Source organism: Rhinoderma darwinii, assembly GCF_050947455.1.
Source record: "Rhinoderma darwinii isolate aRhiDar2 chromosome 5 unlocalized genomic scaffold, aRhiDar2.hap1 SUPER_5_unloc_20, whole genome shotgun sequence".
Lineage (NCBI taxonomy): Eukaryota > Metazoa > Chordata > Amphibia > Anura > Rhinodermatidae > Rhinoderma > Rhinoderma darwinii.
The window spans coordinates 598,744-614,497 of record NW_027461777.1 but is presented as its reverse complement, the minus strand read 5'-3'; positions in this window follow the sequence as shown (position 1 = coordinate 614,497).

Genomic DNA, 15,754 nt, shown 5'->3' with positions numbered 1-15,754 from the left:
TACATACATACATGCAAATATGTACATGCAAACATAAATACATGCAAACATAATTACATACATGCACATACATACACATACATACATGCACATACATACAAACATACATACAAACATACATTCAAAAACAAATACATGCAAACATACATAAATGCACATATATACATACATACGTACATGCCAACATACATACATGCCAACATACATACATTCCAACATACATACATGCAAACATACATACATACATGCAAACATACATACATACATACATACATACATGCAAATATATACATGCAAATATATACATGCAAATATACATACAAACATGCACATATATACATACCTACATACATACATGACAACATACATACATACATACATACATACATACATGACAACATGCATACATGCAAACATACATACATGCAAACATACATACATGCAAACATACATGCACATATACACATACATACATGACAACATACATACATGACAACATACATACATGACAAAATACATACATACATACATACAAACATACATACATAAATAAACTCACCTAAGACGTTCTTACGAAGATTTGAACGGTCGCGTCACTTTTCTTCTTACTGCTCCCATTCACAATAACAGAGCGGTGGGCGCAGATGACGTAATCACGTGTGCCTGATATGATTACGTCATCTGCGCCACAACGCCTTGTTACTATGAATGCGAGCGGCGCCAAGTAGAAGGAAGTTGGCAAGTATTTTTAAGGAGAGGAGAGTGTGATTGGCTGCAGAGGCCAATGCAGCCTGTGATTGGCTGCAGAGGGCGCTGCAGCCTGTGGTTGGCTGCAGAGGCGGTCACAAGGGATGAAGCGTCATCCCTGGAGGCCGGCCTTCTGACGTCATCCTGACGTACGTGACCGCCACTACAGCCTACAGGCTGCAGCGGTGACATGGATGAAACGTCATCGCTGGAGGCCGGACAGGAGGAAAGTAAGTATGAACGTATTATTTTTTTTTTTTTTTTATTACATTAAAATTGTATTTTCCGCGCGCCGAGCATGTACTGTCAAGGTTGCTGAAAGAGTTAGTGCAGCCCATTAACTCTATCAGCACCCTGGACAGTACCATGCTCGGCGCACGGAAATTACAGGTTCGGTCCGAACTAGTTCGGTCCGAATCGAACTTTTTCGTGAAATTAGGCGAACTTTTCATAAGTTCGCTCATCTCTACTAATGACTTTCTTAATGCCCAACTGGGCGTGTTTTACTTTTTGACCAATTGGGCATTGTGGAGAGAAGTGTATGACGCTGACCAATCAGCGTCATACACTTCTCTCCATTCATTTACTCTGCACATAGTGATCTTACTAGATCACTATGTGCAGCCACATACACACACACTAACGTTACTGAAGTGTCCTGACAGTAAATAGACATCACTACCAGCCAGCACGTGATGTCTATTCAGAACCCTAACACTTCGGTAACGTTTGAGTGTGATTTACAGCACAGCAAGTGTAGTCTCGTTGGACTACACTGTAAAATGTCATCTACAGCGGGATTACGCTTGCTGTGCTGTAAATCACACACAAACGTTAGCGAAGTGTCAGGATTGTGAATAGACATCGCGTCCTGGCTGGAGGTGATGTCTATTCACTGTCAGGACACTTCAGTAACGTTAATGTGTGTGTATCTGGCTGCACATAGTGATCTAGTAAGATCACTATGTGCTGTGTAAATGAATGGAGAGAAGTGTATGACGCTAATTGGTCAGCATCATACACTTCTCTCCACAACGCCCATTTGGTCAAAAAGTAAAACACGCCCAGTTGGGCATTAAGAAAGTCATTAGCATAAAAGTTAAATATGTCATAACTCCGTCACAAATGATAGTTTTTCTAAATAAAAAACACTGCTGTAATCTACATTACAGCGCCGATCAGACTATGTAGAAGATAGGGAACTTATAATGTGGTGACAGAGCCTCTTTAAGTCCCCTAACGTTCAGGGAGGATGTTTTAACCCCTTCCCGCCCTAGCCACTTTTGACCTTCCTGACAGAGCCTCATTTTTCAAATCTGACATGTTCACTTTATGTGGTAATAACTCTGGAATGCTTTCACCTATCCAAGCGATTCTGAGATTGTTTTCTCGTGACACATTGCACTTTAAGTTACTAGCAAAATTTGCTCGATATGTTCTATATTTAATTGTGAAAAACACCGAAAATTAGAGAAAAATTGCAAAAATTAGCATTTTTCTCAATTTAAATGTATCTGCTTGTAAGACAGGCAGTTATACCACACAAAATGGTTGCTAATTAACATCACCCATATGTCTACTTTAGATTGGCATCATTTTTTGAACATCCTTTTATTTTTCTATGACATCACAAGGCTTACAACTTTAGCAGCAATTTCTCACATTTTCAAGAAAATGCCAAAAGGCCATTTTTACAGGGGCCAGTTCAGTTGTGAAGTGGCTTTGAGGGCCTTATATATTAGAAACCCCCAAAAAGTCACCCCATTTTAAAAACTTCACCCCTCAAAGTATTCAAAACAGCATTTAGAAAATGTCTTAACCCTTTACACATTTCACAGGAATTAAAGCAAAGTAGAGGTGGAATTTACAAATTTCATATTTATTGGCAGAAATAAATTTTTAATACTATTTTTTTATTACACAGAAGGTTTTAGCAGAGAAATTCAACTCAATATTTGTTGCCCAGTTTCTGCAGTTTTAGGAAATATCCCACATGTGGTCGTAGCGTGCTACTGGAATTAAGCACAGGCCTCAGAAGCAAAGGAACACCTAGTGGATTTTGGGGCCTTATTTTGTTAGAAGGGCTCTTGCAGTGACAAAACAGTACAAATCACCCAAAAGTGACCCCATCTGGGAAACTAGACACCTCAAGGAAATTATCTAGGGGTATGGTGAGCATTTTGACCGCACAGGTTTTTTACAGAATTTATTGGAAGTAGGCCGTGAAAATTAAAATCAACATTTATTCAAAGAAAATTTAGGTTTAGCCATTTTTTTCTCATTTCCACAAGGACTGAAGGAGAAAAAGCACCGTAAAATTTGTAAAGCAATTTCTCCCGAGTAAAACAATACCCCACATGTGGTAATAAACGGATATTTGAACACAGGGCAGGGCTTAGAAGGGATGGAGTGCCATTTGGCTTTGGGAGATCACATTTAGCAGGAATGGTTTGAGAGGCCTTGTCACATTTACAAAGCCCCTGAGGGGACAAAACAGTGGAAACCCCCCACAAGTGACCCCATCTGGGAAACTAGACACCTCAAGGAAATTATCTAGGGGTATGGTGAGCATTTTGACCGCACAGGTTTTTTACAGAATTTATTGGAAGTAGGCCGTGAAAATTAAAATCAACATTTATTCAAAGAAAATTTAGGTTTAGCCATTTTTTTCTCATTTCCACAAGGACTGAAGGAGAAAAAGCACCGTAAAATTTGTAAAGCAATTTCTCCCGAGTAAAACAATACCCCACATGTGGTAATAAACGGATATTTGAACACAGGGCAGGGCTTAGAAGGGATGGAGTGCCATTTGGCTTTGGGAGATCACATTTAGCAGGAATGGTTTGAGAGGCCTTGTCACATTTACAAAGCCCCTGAGGGGACAAAACAGTGGAAACCCCCCACAAGTGACCCCATCTGGGAAACTAGACACCTCAAGGAAATTATCTAGGGGTATGGTGAGCATTTTGACCGCACAGGTTTTTTACAGAATTTATTGGAAGTAGGCCGTGAAAATTAAAATCAACATTTATTCAAAGAAAATTTAGGTTTAGCCATTTTTTTCTCATTTCCACAAGGACTGAAGGAGAAAAAGCACCGTAAAATTTGTAAAGCAATTTCTCCCGAGTAAAACAATACCCCACATGTGGTAATAAACGGATATTTGAACACAGGGCAGGGCTTAGAAGGGATGGAGTGCCATTTGGCTTTGGGAGATCACATTTAGCAGGAATGGTTTGAGAGGCCTTGTCACATTTACAAAGCCCCTGAGGGGACAAAACAGTGGAAACCCCCCACAAGTGACCCCATCTGGGAAACTAGACACCTCAAGGAAATTATCTAGGGGTATGGTGAGCATTTTGACCGCACAGGTTTTTTACAGAATTTATTGGAAGTAGGCCGTGAAAATTAAAATCAACATTTATTCAAAGAAAATTTAGGTTTAGCCATTTTTTTCTCATTTCCACAAGGACTGAAGGAGAAAAAGCACCGTAAAATTTGTAAAGCAATTTCTCCCGAGTAAAACAATACCCCACATGTGGTAATAAACGGATATTTGAACACAGGGCAGGGCTTAGAAGGGATGGAGTGCCATTTGGCTTTGGGAGATCACATTTAGCAGGAATGGTTTGAGAGGCCTTGTCACATTTACAAAGCCCCTGAGGGGACAAAACAGTGGAAACCCCCCACAAGTGACCCCATCTGGGAAACTAGACACCTCAAGGAAATTATCTAGGGGTATGGTGAGCATTTTGACCGCACAGGTTTTTTACAGAATTTATTGGAAGTAGGCCGTGAAAATTAAAATCAACATTTATTCAAAGAAAATTTAGGTTTAGCCATTTTTTTCTCATTTCCACAAGGACTGAAGGAGAAAAAGCACCGTAAAATTTGTAAAGCAATTTCTCCCGAGTAAAACAATACCCCACATGTGGTAATAAACGGATATTTGAACACAGGGCAGGGCTTAGAAGGGATGGAGTGCCATTTGGCTTTGGGAGATCACATTTAGCAGGAATGGTTTGAGAGGCCTTGTCACATTTACAAAGCCCCTGAGGGGACAAAACAGTGGAAACCCCCCACAAGTGACCCCATCTGGGAAACTAGACACCTCAAGGAAATTATCTAGGGGTATGGTGAGCATTTTGACCGCACAGGTTTTTTACAGAATTTATTGGAAGTAGGCCGTGAAAATTAAAATCAACATTTATTCAAAGAAAATTTAGGTTTAGCCATTTTTTTCTCATTTCCACAAGGACTGAAGGAGAAAATGCACCGTAAAATTTGTAAAGCAATTTCTCCCGAGTAAAACAATACCCCACATGTGGTAATAAACGGATATTTGAACACAGGGCAGGGCTTAGAAGGGATGGAGTGCCATTTGGCTTTGGGAGATCACATTTAGCAGGAATGGTTTGAGAGGCCTTGTCACATTTACAAAGCCCCTGAGGGGACAAAACAGTGGAAACCCCCCACAAGTGACCCCATCTGGGAAACTAGACACCTCAAGGAAATTATCTAGGGGTATGGTGAGCATTTTGACCGCACAGGTTTTTTACAGAATTTATTGGAAGTAGGCCGTGAAAATTAAAATCAACATTTATTCAAAGAAAATTTAGGTTTAGCCATTTTTTTCTCATTTCCACAAGGACTGAAGGAGAAAAAGCACCGTAAAATTTGTAAAGCAATTTCTCCCGAGTAAAACAATACCCCACATGTGGTAATAAACGGATATTTGAACACAGGGCAGGGCTTAGAAGGGATGGAGTGCCATTTGGCTTTGGGAGATCACATTTAGCAGGAATGGTTTGAGAGGCCTTGTCACATTTACAAAGCCCCTGAGGGGACAAAACAGTGGAAACCCCCCACAAGTGACCCCATCTGGGAAACTAGACACCTCAAGGAAATTATCTAGGGGTATGGTGAGCATTTTGACCGCACAGGTTTTTTACAGAATTTATTGGAAGTAGGCCGTGAAAATTAAAATCAACATTTATTCAAAGAAAATTTAGGTTTAGCCATTTTTTTCTCATTTCCACAAGGACTGAAGGAGAAAAAGCACCGTAAAATTTGTAAAGCAATTTCTCCCGAGTAAAACAATACCCCACATGTGGTAATAAACGGATATTTGAACACAGGGCAGGGCTTAGAAGGGATGGAGTGCCATTTGGCTTTGGGAGATCACATTTAGCAGGAATGGTTTGAGAGGCCTTGTCACATTTACAAAGCCCCTGAGGGGACAAAACAGTGGAAACCCCCCACAAGTGACCCCATCTGGGAAACTAGACACCTCAAGGAAATTATCTAGGGGTATGGTGAGCATTTTGACCGCACAGGTTTTTTACAGAATTTATTGGAAGTAGGCCGTGAAAATTAAAATCAACATTTATTCAAAGAAAATTTAGGTTTAGCCATTTTTTTCTCATTTCCACAAGGACTGAAGGAGAAAAAGCACCGTAAAATTTGTAAAGCAATTTCTCCCGAGTAAAACAATACCCCACATGTGGTAATAAACGGATATTTGAACACAGGGCAGGGCTTAGAAGGGATGGAGTGCCATTTGGCTTTGGGAGATCACATTTAGCAGGAATGGTTTGAGAGGCCTTGTCACATTTACAAAGCCCCTGAGGGGACAAAACAGTGGAAACCCCCCACAAGTGACCCCATCTGGGAAACTAGACACCTCAAGGAAATTATCTAGGGGTATGGTGAGCATTTTGACCGCACAGGTTTTTTACAGAATTTATTGGAAGTAGGCCGTGAAAATTAAAATCAACATTTATTCAAAGAAAATTTAGGTTTAGCCATTTTTTTCTCATTTCCACAAGGACTGAAGGAGAAAAAGCACCGTAAAATTTGTAAAGCAATTTCTCCCGAGTAAAACAATACCCCACATGTGGTAATAAACGGATATTTGAACACAGGGCAGGGCTTAGAAGGGATGGAGTGCCATTTGGCTTTGGGAGATCACATTTAGCAGGAATGGTTTGAGAGGCCTTGTCACATTTACAAAGCCCCTGAGGGGACAAAACAGTGGAAACCCCCCACAAGTGACCCCATCTGGGAAACTAGACACCTCAAGGAAATTATCTAGGGGTATGGTGAGCATTTTGACCGCACAGGTTTTTTACAGAATTTATTGGAAGTAGGCCGTGAAAATTAAAATCAACATTTATTCAAAGAAAATTTAGGTTTAGCCATTTTTTTCTCATTTCCACAAGGACTGAAGGAGAAAAAGCACCGTAAAATTTGTAAAGCAATTTCTCCCGAGTAAAACAATACCCCACATGTGGTAATAAACGGATATTTGAACACAGGGCAGGGCTTAGAAGGGATGGAGTGCCATTTGGCTTTGGGAGATCACATTTAGCAGGAATGGTTTGAGAGGCCTTGTCACATTTACAAAGCCCCTGAGGGGACAAAACAGTGGAAACCCCCCACAAGTGACCCCATCTGGGAAACTAGACACCTCAAGGAAATTATCTAGGGGTATGGTGAGCATTTTGACCGCACAGGTTTTTTACAGAATTTATTGGAAGTAGGCCGTGAAAATTAAAATCAACATTTATTCAAAGAAAATTTAGGTTTAGCCATTTTTTTCTCATTTCCACAAGGACTGAAGGAGAAAAAGCACCGTAAAATTTGTAAAGCAATTTCTCCCGAGTAAAACAATACCCCACATGTGGTAATAAACGGATATTTGAACACAGGGCAGGGCTTAGAAGGGATGGAGTGCCATTTGGCTTTGGGAGATCACATTTAGCAGGAATGGTTTGAGAGGCCTTGTCACATTTACAAAGCCCCTGAGGGGACAAAACAGTGGAAACCCCCCACAAGTGACCCCATCTGGGAAACTAGACACCTCAAGGAAATTATCTAGGGGTATGGTGAGCATTTTGACCGCACAGGTTTTTTACAGAATTTATTGGAAGTAGGCCGTGAAAATTAAAATCAACATTTATTCAAAGAAAATTTAGGTTTAGCCATTTTTTTCTCATTTCCACAAGGACTGAAGGAGAAAAAGCACCGTAAAATTTGTAAAGCAATTTCTCCCGAGTAAAACAATACCCCACATGTGGTAATAAACGGATATTTGAACACAGGGCAGGGCTTAGAAGGGATGGAGTGCCATTTGGCTTTGGGAGATCACATTTAGCAGGAATGGTTTGAGAGGCCTTGTCACATTTACAAAGCCCCTGAGGGGACAAAACAGTGGAAACCCCCCACAAGTGACCCCATCTGGGAAACTAGACACCTCAAGGAAATTATCTAGGGGTATGGTGAGCATTTTGACCGCACAGGTTTTTTACAGAATTTATTGGAAGTAGGCCGTGAAAATTAAAATCAACATTTATTCAAAGAAAATTTAGGTTTAGCCATTTTTTTCTCATTTCCACAAGGACTGAAGGAGAAAAAGCACCGTAAAATTTGTAAAGCAATTTCTCCCGAGTAAAACAATACCCCACATGTGGTAATAAACGGATATTTGAACACAGGGCAGGGCTTAGAAGGGATGGAGTGCCATTTGGCTTTGGGAGATCACATTTAGCAGGAATGGTTTGAGAGGCCTTGTCACATTTACAAAGCCCCTGAGGGGACAAAACAGTGGAAACCCCCCACAAGTGACCCCATCTGGGAAACTAGACACCTCAAGGAAATTATCTAGGGGTATGGTGAGCATTTTGACCGCACAGGTTTTTTACAGAATTTATTGGAAGTAGGCCGTGAAAATTAAAATCAACATTTATTCAAAGAAAATTTAGGTTTAGCCATTTTTTTCTCATTTCCACAAGGACTGAAGGAGAAAAAGCACCGTAAAATTTGTAAAGCAATTTCTCCCGAGTAAAACAATACCCCACATGTGGTAATAAACGGATATTTGAACACAGGGCAGGGCTTAGAAGGGATGGAGTGCCATTTGGCTTTGGGAGATCACATTTAGCAGGAATGGTTTGAGAGGCCTTGTCACATTTACAAAGCCCCTGAGGGGACAAAACAGTGGAAACCCCCCACAAGTGACCCCATCTGGGAAACTAGACACCTCAAGGAAATTATCTAGGGGTATGGTGAGCATTTTGACCGCACAGGTTTTTTACAGAATTTATTGGAAGTAGGCCGTGAAAATTAAAATCAACATTTATTCAAAGAAAATTTAGGTTTAGCCATTTTTTTCTCATTTCCACAAGGACTGAAGGAGAAAAAGCACCGTAAAATTTGTAAAGCAATTTCTCCCGAGTAAAACAATACCCCACATGTGGTAATAAACGGATATTTGAACACAGGGCAGGGCTTAGAAGGGATGGAGTGCCATTTGGCTTTGGGAGATCACATTTAGCAGGAATGGTTTGAGAGGCCTTGTCACATTTACAAAGCCCCTGAGGGGACAAAACAGTGAAAACCCCCCACAAGTGACCCCATTTCGGAAACTACACCCATTGAGGAAATTATCTAGGGGTATAGTGAGAATTTTTAGTTTTGTTTTAGGTGTTTTTTTTACAATTTTTAAATGATCAAATTTTAAATGGGGCTGGTCAGTAGAAAAATTAATAATTGGTCATGGCCAGTATGGGAGACAGAAAAGGTGAATAATGAATAAATAAATTAAAAATCCAAGGAGGTATGATAAATTTTGAAACATTGTTTCATGCACAGGCCGGGATTTGTGGGACATGTCTCACAATGGTATGTGGTGTCCTTACGAATGCCTCGCTTGGCACACACACGGCATTTTTTTTGGGGCTTCTTTTTTTTTTCAGTGGGGGGGATTTCTGTGGGGAAATGCTGGCCGGGAATTATCCTACTGACGGAAGAGCCAGATGAACTGCCCTCTCCTTCCTGGTTACCAAACATCAGGGACTTTATGACCTTTTCCTGAAATTGCAGGAACGTACCTCCACTGCTGGCATATCTATAGAGGACAAAGGCGTTGTATAAAGCCATCTGTGTAAGATGCACAGACAGCTTCTTATACCATACTCTGGTCTTGCGCATGGCGTTGTATGGTTTTATAACCTGGTCGGACAGGTCAACGCCACCCATATACTTGTTGTACTCCTGTACACAATATGGTTTTGGGACTTGGGAAGTGGATCCACGTACAGGGACTAGGCTGCATCTGCTGTCGTGTATGCTGGTCAGTATAAGGACGTCCCTTTTATCCTTATACTTTAGGAGGAGCAGATTGTCGCAGCAGAAAGCTTTGCTCTCTCCTAATTTTAGGATCTGACCCAGCAATGTTTTGGGGAGGCCCTTCTTATTTTTGCGGATTGTTCCGCATGCCAAGGTGGATCTGGACAAGAGAACTTTTACTAAGGGGACACTGTTATAAAAGTTGTCCAGATAAAGATGATAGCCTTTCCCAAGTAAAGGATGGATAAGATCCCATACGATATTTCCACTAATTCCAAGGAAAGGGGGGCATTCTGGGGGATCTATATGAGAGTCTTTTCCCTCATAGACCCTAAAGGAGTAGGTGTAACCGGTGGCACTTTCGCACAGCTTGTAGAGCTTTATGCCGTACCGGGCTCTTTTATTGGGTAGATACTGCCTGAAGTGCAGTCTACCCTTGAAGCTGACTAGGGATTCATCTACCGAAATATTTTGCTGGGGGGTATAAACGTGGGAAAAAATTTGGGAGTAGTGGGCAATCAATGGTCGTATTTTATATAGCCTATCAAAATTTGGGGCCTGTGGGGGTGGGCACTGGCTATTATCATTATAATGAAGGAATTTCAGGATGGCTTCGAAGCGCTTCCTTGGCATTACTGTGCGGTAAATGGGGGTGTTATATAAAATATCAAGGGACCAATAGTCTCTAATCCTAGGCTTTTTTATTAGGCCAAAACTTAAAAATATGCCCCAAAACTTCCTCAATTCCACTAGGTTTGTGGGGGTCCAATTTTGGCTTCTCCCATAATAAGAGTCAGGGTTCTGGGCGATAAATTGTTCCGCATAGATGTTGGTCTGCTGGACCATTAACGCTAAAAGGGAGTCTGAAAAAAAAAGGTTAAAATAATCAATGGGGCTGAAACCCGTCATTTCAATTTGAATGCCTGAGCGGGCTGTAAACTCAGGCACCTGGGGGGTATAATTCTCTGCAGCTTCCCAGGTCAGCTCAGGCAGATCAGGAACTACGGCTCTTCTACGCCGACTGGGGGGTGCAGATTCAGAGTCACTAGATGCAGAGGAAGATGGAAGCACGAACTGCTCCTCACCTTCACTTGCGCTGTCCGTGTCGGAACACAGCATTGCAGATGCTTCCTCGGCTGAAAAGACTCTTTTGGCCATACTGAAAAACTTGTGCTACCTAACTAACTAAAAACAGGTTAGTGGGCACAAAAGGGCAGAAAAGCGGCAGATCGCTGGTTTTTTTGAACTTACGCACTGTATTTATTCCTGTCTCCGTCTCTCACAAGCTCTCTGACAGGAAAGAGCTTGTCAGAGACGGAGATGCCGGCAAACCACTGCTCCTGCGCTGTGATTGGCCTGTCAGTACTGACCAATCACAGCTCGTTTCCGGCACAGGGACCACTCTGATTGGTCCTGTTTGAATCCTGCTTTGTGATCGGGACGCTGTCACCATGTCTGTTGACATGGTGACAGTTTGAAGCTTGGGCATGCACAGCTTCCCCATGGCTCCTCTATCCCCCCCACGGGGGCAATAGGCAGGCACCACTGCTACTGCGCTGTGATTGGCCTGTCAGTACTGACCAATCACAGCTCGTTTCCGGCACAGGGACCACTCTGATTGGTCCTGTTTGAATCCTGCTTTGCGATCGGGACACTGTCACCATGTCTGTTGACATGGTGACAGTTTGAAGCTTGGGCATGCACAGCTTCCCCATGGCTCCTCTATTCCCCCCACGGGTGCAATAGGCAGGCAACACTGCTCCTGCGCTATGATTGGCCTGTCAGTACTGACCAATCACAGCTCGTTTCCGGCACAGGGACCACTCTGATTGGTCCTGTTTGAATCCTGCTTTGCGATCGGGACGCTGTCACCATGTCTGTTGACATGGTGACAGTTTGAAGCTTGGGCATGCACAGCTTCCCCATGGCTCCTCTATTCCCCCCACGGGTGCAATAGGCAGGCAACACTGCTCCTGCGCTATGATTGGCCTGTCAGTACTGACCAATCACAGCTCGTTTCCGGCACAGGGACCACTCTGATTGGTCCTGTTTGAATCCTGCTTTGCGATCGGGACGCTGTCACCATGTCTGTTGACATGGTGACAGTTTGAAGCTTGGGCATGCACAGCTTCCCCATGGCTCCTCTATTCCCCCCACGGGTGCAATAGGCAGGCAACACTGCTCCTGCGCTATGATTGGCATGTCAGTACTGACCAATCACAGCTCGTTTCCGGCACAGGGACCACTCTGATTGGTCCTGTTTGAATCCTGCTTTGCGATCGGGACGCTGTCACCATGTCTGTTGACATGGTGACAGTTTGAAGCTTGGGCATGCACAGCTTCCCCATGGCTCCTCTATTCCCCCCACGGGTGCAATAGGCAGGCAACACTGCTCCTGCGCTATGATTGGCATGTCAGTACTGACCAATCACAGCTCGTTTCCGGCACAGGGACCACTCTGATTGGTCCTGTTTGAATCCTGCTTTGCGATCGGGACGCTGTCACCATGTCTGTTGACATGGTGACAGTTTGAAGCTTGGGCATGCACAGCTTCCCCATGGCTCCTCTATTCCCCCACGGGTGCAAAAGGCAGGCACACGCCGCTCATACTCGGAACTGGCTCCCGGCCGCTTTCGGAAGGAGACGCCGACGTGGCCTTGCTCGTGCAACTCCAGGTGGGCTTGAGGCTTCCGAAAATGCCATAAAAAAAAAAAGATTTTTTTATTATGAAGGTAGAAAAATCAGCGGGACCGACCCGCGAGCGAAGCCGACGGGGAGTTCCAGGAGGTCGGCATGAGTTGGCCGTGCATACCGCTAAAGCCCTCAAACTCCGAGGCTGGCGCTGAGGAGCTCATACACGGCTGCAACCGGGCTGGCACGGCTTCCCCATGGCTCCTCTATCCCCCCAAGGATGCCATAGGCAGGCACACGCCGCTCATACCCGGAGCGGGCACACCGCCGCTGACATGCATCCTTCGCGGACCGGAAGTGCTTGTCAGCCGGCTGGACACAACGGGACTCGCCGCGGGCGCTGTGGAGCTCCCACAAGGAAGCTGCCGGCATGTACAAGCTCCCCAGGGGCCCCTCTATCCCCCCACGGGTGCAAAAGGCAGGCACACGCCGCTCATACTCGGAACTGGCTCCCGGCCGCTTTCGGAAGGAGACGCCGACGTGGCCTTGCTCGTGCAACTCCAGGTGGGCTTGAGGCTTCCGAAAATGCCATAAAAAAAAAAAGATTTTTTTATTATGAAGGTAGAAAAATCAGCGGGACCGACCCGCGAGCGAAGCCGACGGGGAGTTCCAGGAGGTCGGCATGAGTTGGCCGTGCATACCGCTAAAGCCCTCAAACTCCGAGGCTGGCGCTGAGGAGCTCATACACGGCTGCAACCGGGCTGGCACGGCTTCCCCATGGCTCCTCTATCCCCCCAAGGATGCCATAGGCAGGCACACGCCGCTCATACCCGGAGCGGGCACACCGCCGCTGACATGCATCCTTCGCGGACCGGAAGTGCTTGTCAGCCGGCTGGACACAACGGGACTCGCCGCGGGCGCTGTGGAGCTCCCACAAGGAAGCTGCCGGCATGTACAAGCTCCCCAGGGGCCCCTCTATCCCCCCACGGGTGCAAAAGGCAGGCACACGCCGCTCATACTCGGAACTGGCTCCCGGCCGCTTTCGGAAGGAGACGCCGACGTGGCCTTGCTCGTGCAACTCCAGGTGGGCTTGAGGCTTCCGAAAATGCCATAAAAAAAAAAAGATTTTTTTATTATGAAGGTAGAAAAATCAGCGGGACCGACCCGCGAGCGAAGCCGACGGGGAGTTCCAGGAGGTCGGCATGAGTTGGCCGTGCATACCGCTAAAGCCCTCAAACTCCGAGGCTGGCGCTGAGGAGCTCATACACGGCTGCAACCGGGCTGGCACGGCTTCCCCATGGCTCCTCTATCCCCCCAAGGATGCCATAGGCAGGCACACGCCGCTCATACCCGGAGCGGGCACACCGCCGCTGACATGCATCCTTCGCGGACCGGAAGTGCTTGTCAGCCGGCTGGACACAACGGGACTCGCCGCGGGCGCTGTGGAGCTCCCACAAGGAAGCTGCCGGCATGTACAAGCTCCCCAGGGGCCCCTCTATCCCCCCACGGGTGCAAAAGGCAGGCACACGCCGCTCATACTCGGAACTGGCTCCCGGCCGCTTTCGGAAGGAGACGCCGACGTGGCCTTGCTCGTGCAACTCCAGGTGGGCTTGAGGCTTCCGAAAATGCCATAAAAAAAAAAAGATTTTTTTATTATGAAGGTAGAAAAATCAGCGGGACCGACCCGCGAGCGAAGCCGACGGGGAGTTCCAGGAGGTCGGCATGAGTTGGCCGTGCATACCGCTAAAGCCCTCAAACTCCGAGGCTGGCGCTGAGGAGCTCATACACGGCTGCAACCGGGCTGGCACGGCTTCCCCATGGCTCCTCTATCCCCCCAAGGATGCCATAGGCAGGCACACGCCGCTCATACCCGGAGCGGGCACACCGCCGCTGACATGCATCCTTCGCGGACCGGAAGTGCTTGTCAGCCGGCTGGACACAACGGGACTCGCCGCGGGCGCTGTGGAGCTCCCACAAGGAAGCTGCCGGCATGTACAAGCTCCCCAGGGGCCCCTCTATCCCCCCACGGGTGCAAAAGGCAGGCACACGCCGCTCATACTCGGAACTGGCTCCCGGCCGCTTTCGGAAGGAGACGCCGACGTGGCCTTGCTCGTGCAACTCCAGGTGGGCTTGAGGCTTCCGAAAATGCCATAAAAAAAAAAAGATTTTTTTATTATGAAGGTAGAAAAATCAGCGGGACCGACCCGCGAGCGAAGCCGACGGGGAGTTCCAGGAGGTCGGCATGAGTTGGCCGTGCATACCGCTAAAGCCCTCAAACTCCGAGGCTGGCGCTGAGGAGCTCATACACGGCTGCAACCGGGCTGGCACGGCTTCCCCATGGCTCCTCTATCCCCCCAAGGATGCCATAGGCAGGCACACGCCGCTCATACCCGGAGCGGGCACACCGCCGCTGACATGCATCCTTCGCGGACCGGAAGTGCTTGTCAGCCGGCTGGACACAACGGGACTCGCCGCGGGCGCTGTGGAGCTCCCACAAGGAAGCTGCCGGCATGTACAAGCTCCCCAGGGGCCCCTCTATCCCCCCACGGGTGCAAAAGGCAGGCACACGCCGCTCATACTCGGAACTGGCTCCCGGCCGCTTTCGGAAGGAGACGCCGACGTGGCCTTGCTCGTGCAACTCCAGGTGGGCTTGAGGCTTCCGAAAATGCCATAAAAAAAAAAAGATTTTTTTATTATGAAGGTAGAAAAATCAGCGGGACCGACCCGCGAGCGAAGCCGACGGGGAGTTCCAGGAGGTCGGCATGAGTTGGCCGTGCATACCGCTAAAGCCCTCAAACTCCGAGGCTGGCGCTGAGGAGCTCATACACGGCTGCAACCGGGCTGGCACGGCTTCCCCATGGCTCCTCTATCCCCCCAAGGATGCCATAGGCAGGCACACGCCGCTCATACCCGGAGCGGGCACACCGCCGCTGACATGCATCCTTCGCGGACCGGAAGTGCTTGTCAGCCGGCTGGACACAACGGGACTCGCCGCGGGCGCTGTGGAGCTCCCACAAGGAAGCTGCCGGCATGTACAAGCTCCCCAGGGGCCCCTCTATCCCCCCACGGGTGCAAAAGGCAGGCACACGCCGCTCATACTCGGAACTGGCTCCCGGCCGCTTTCGGAAGGAGACGCCGACGTGGCCTTGCTCGTGCAACTCCAGGTGGGCTTGAGGCTTCCGAAAATGCCATAAAAAAAAAAAGATTTTTTTATTATGAAGGTAGAAAAATCAGCGGGACCGACCCG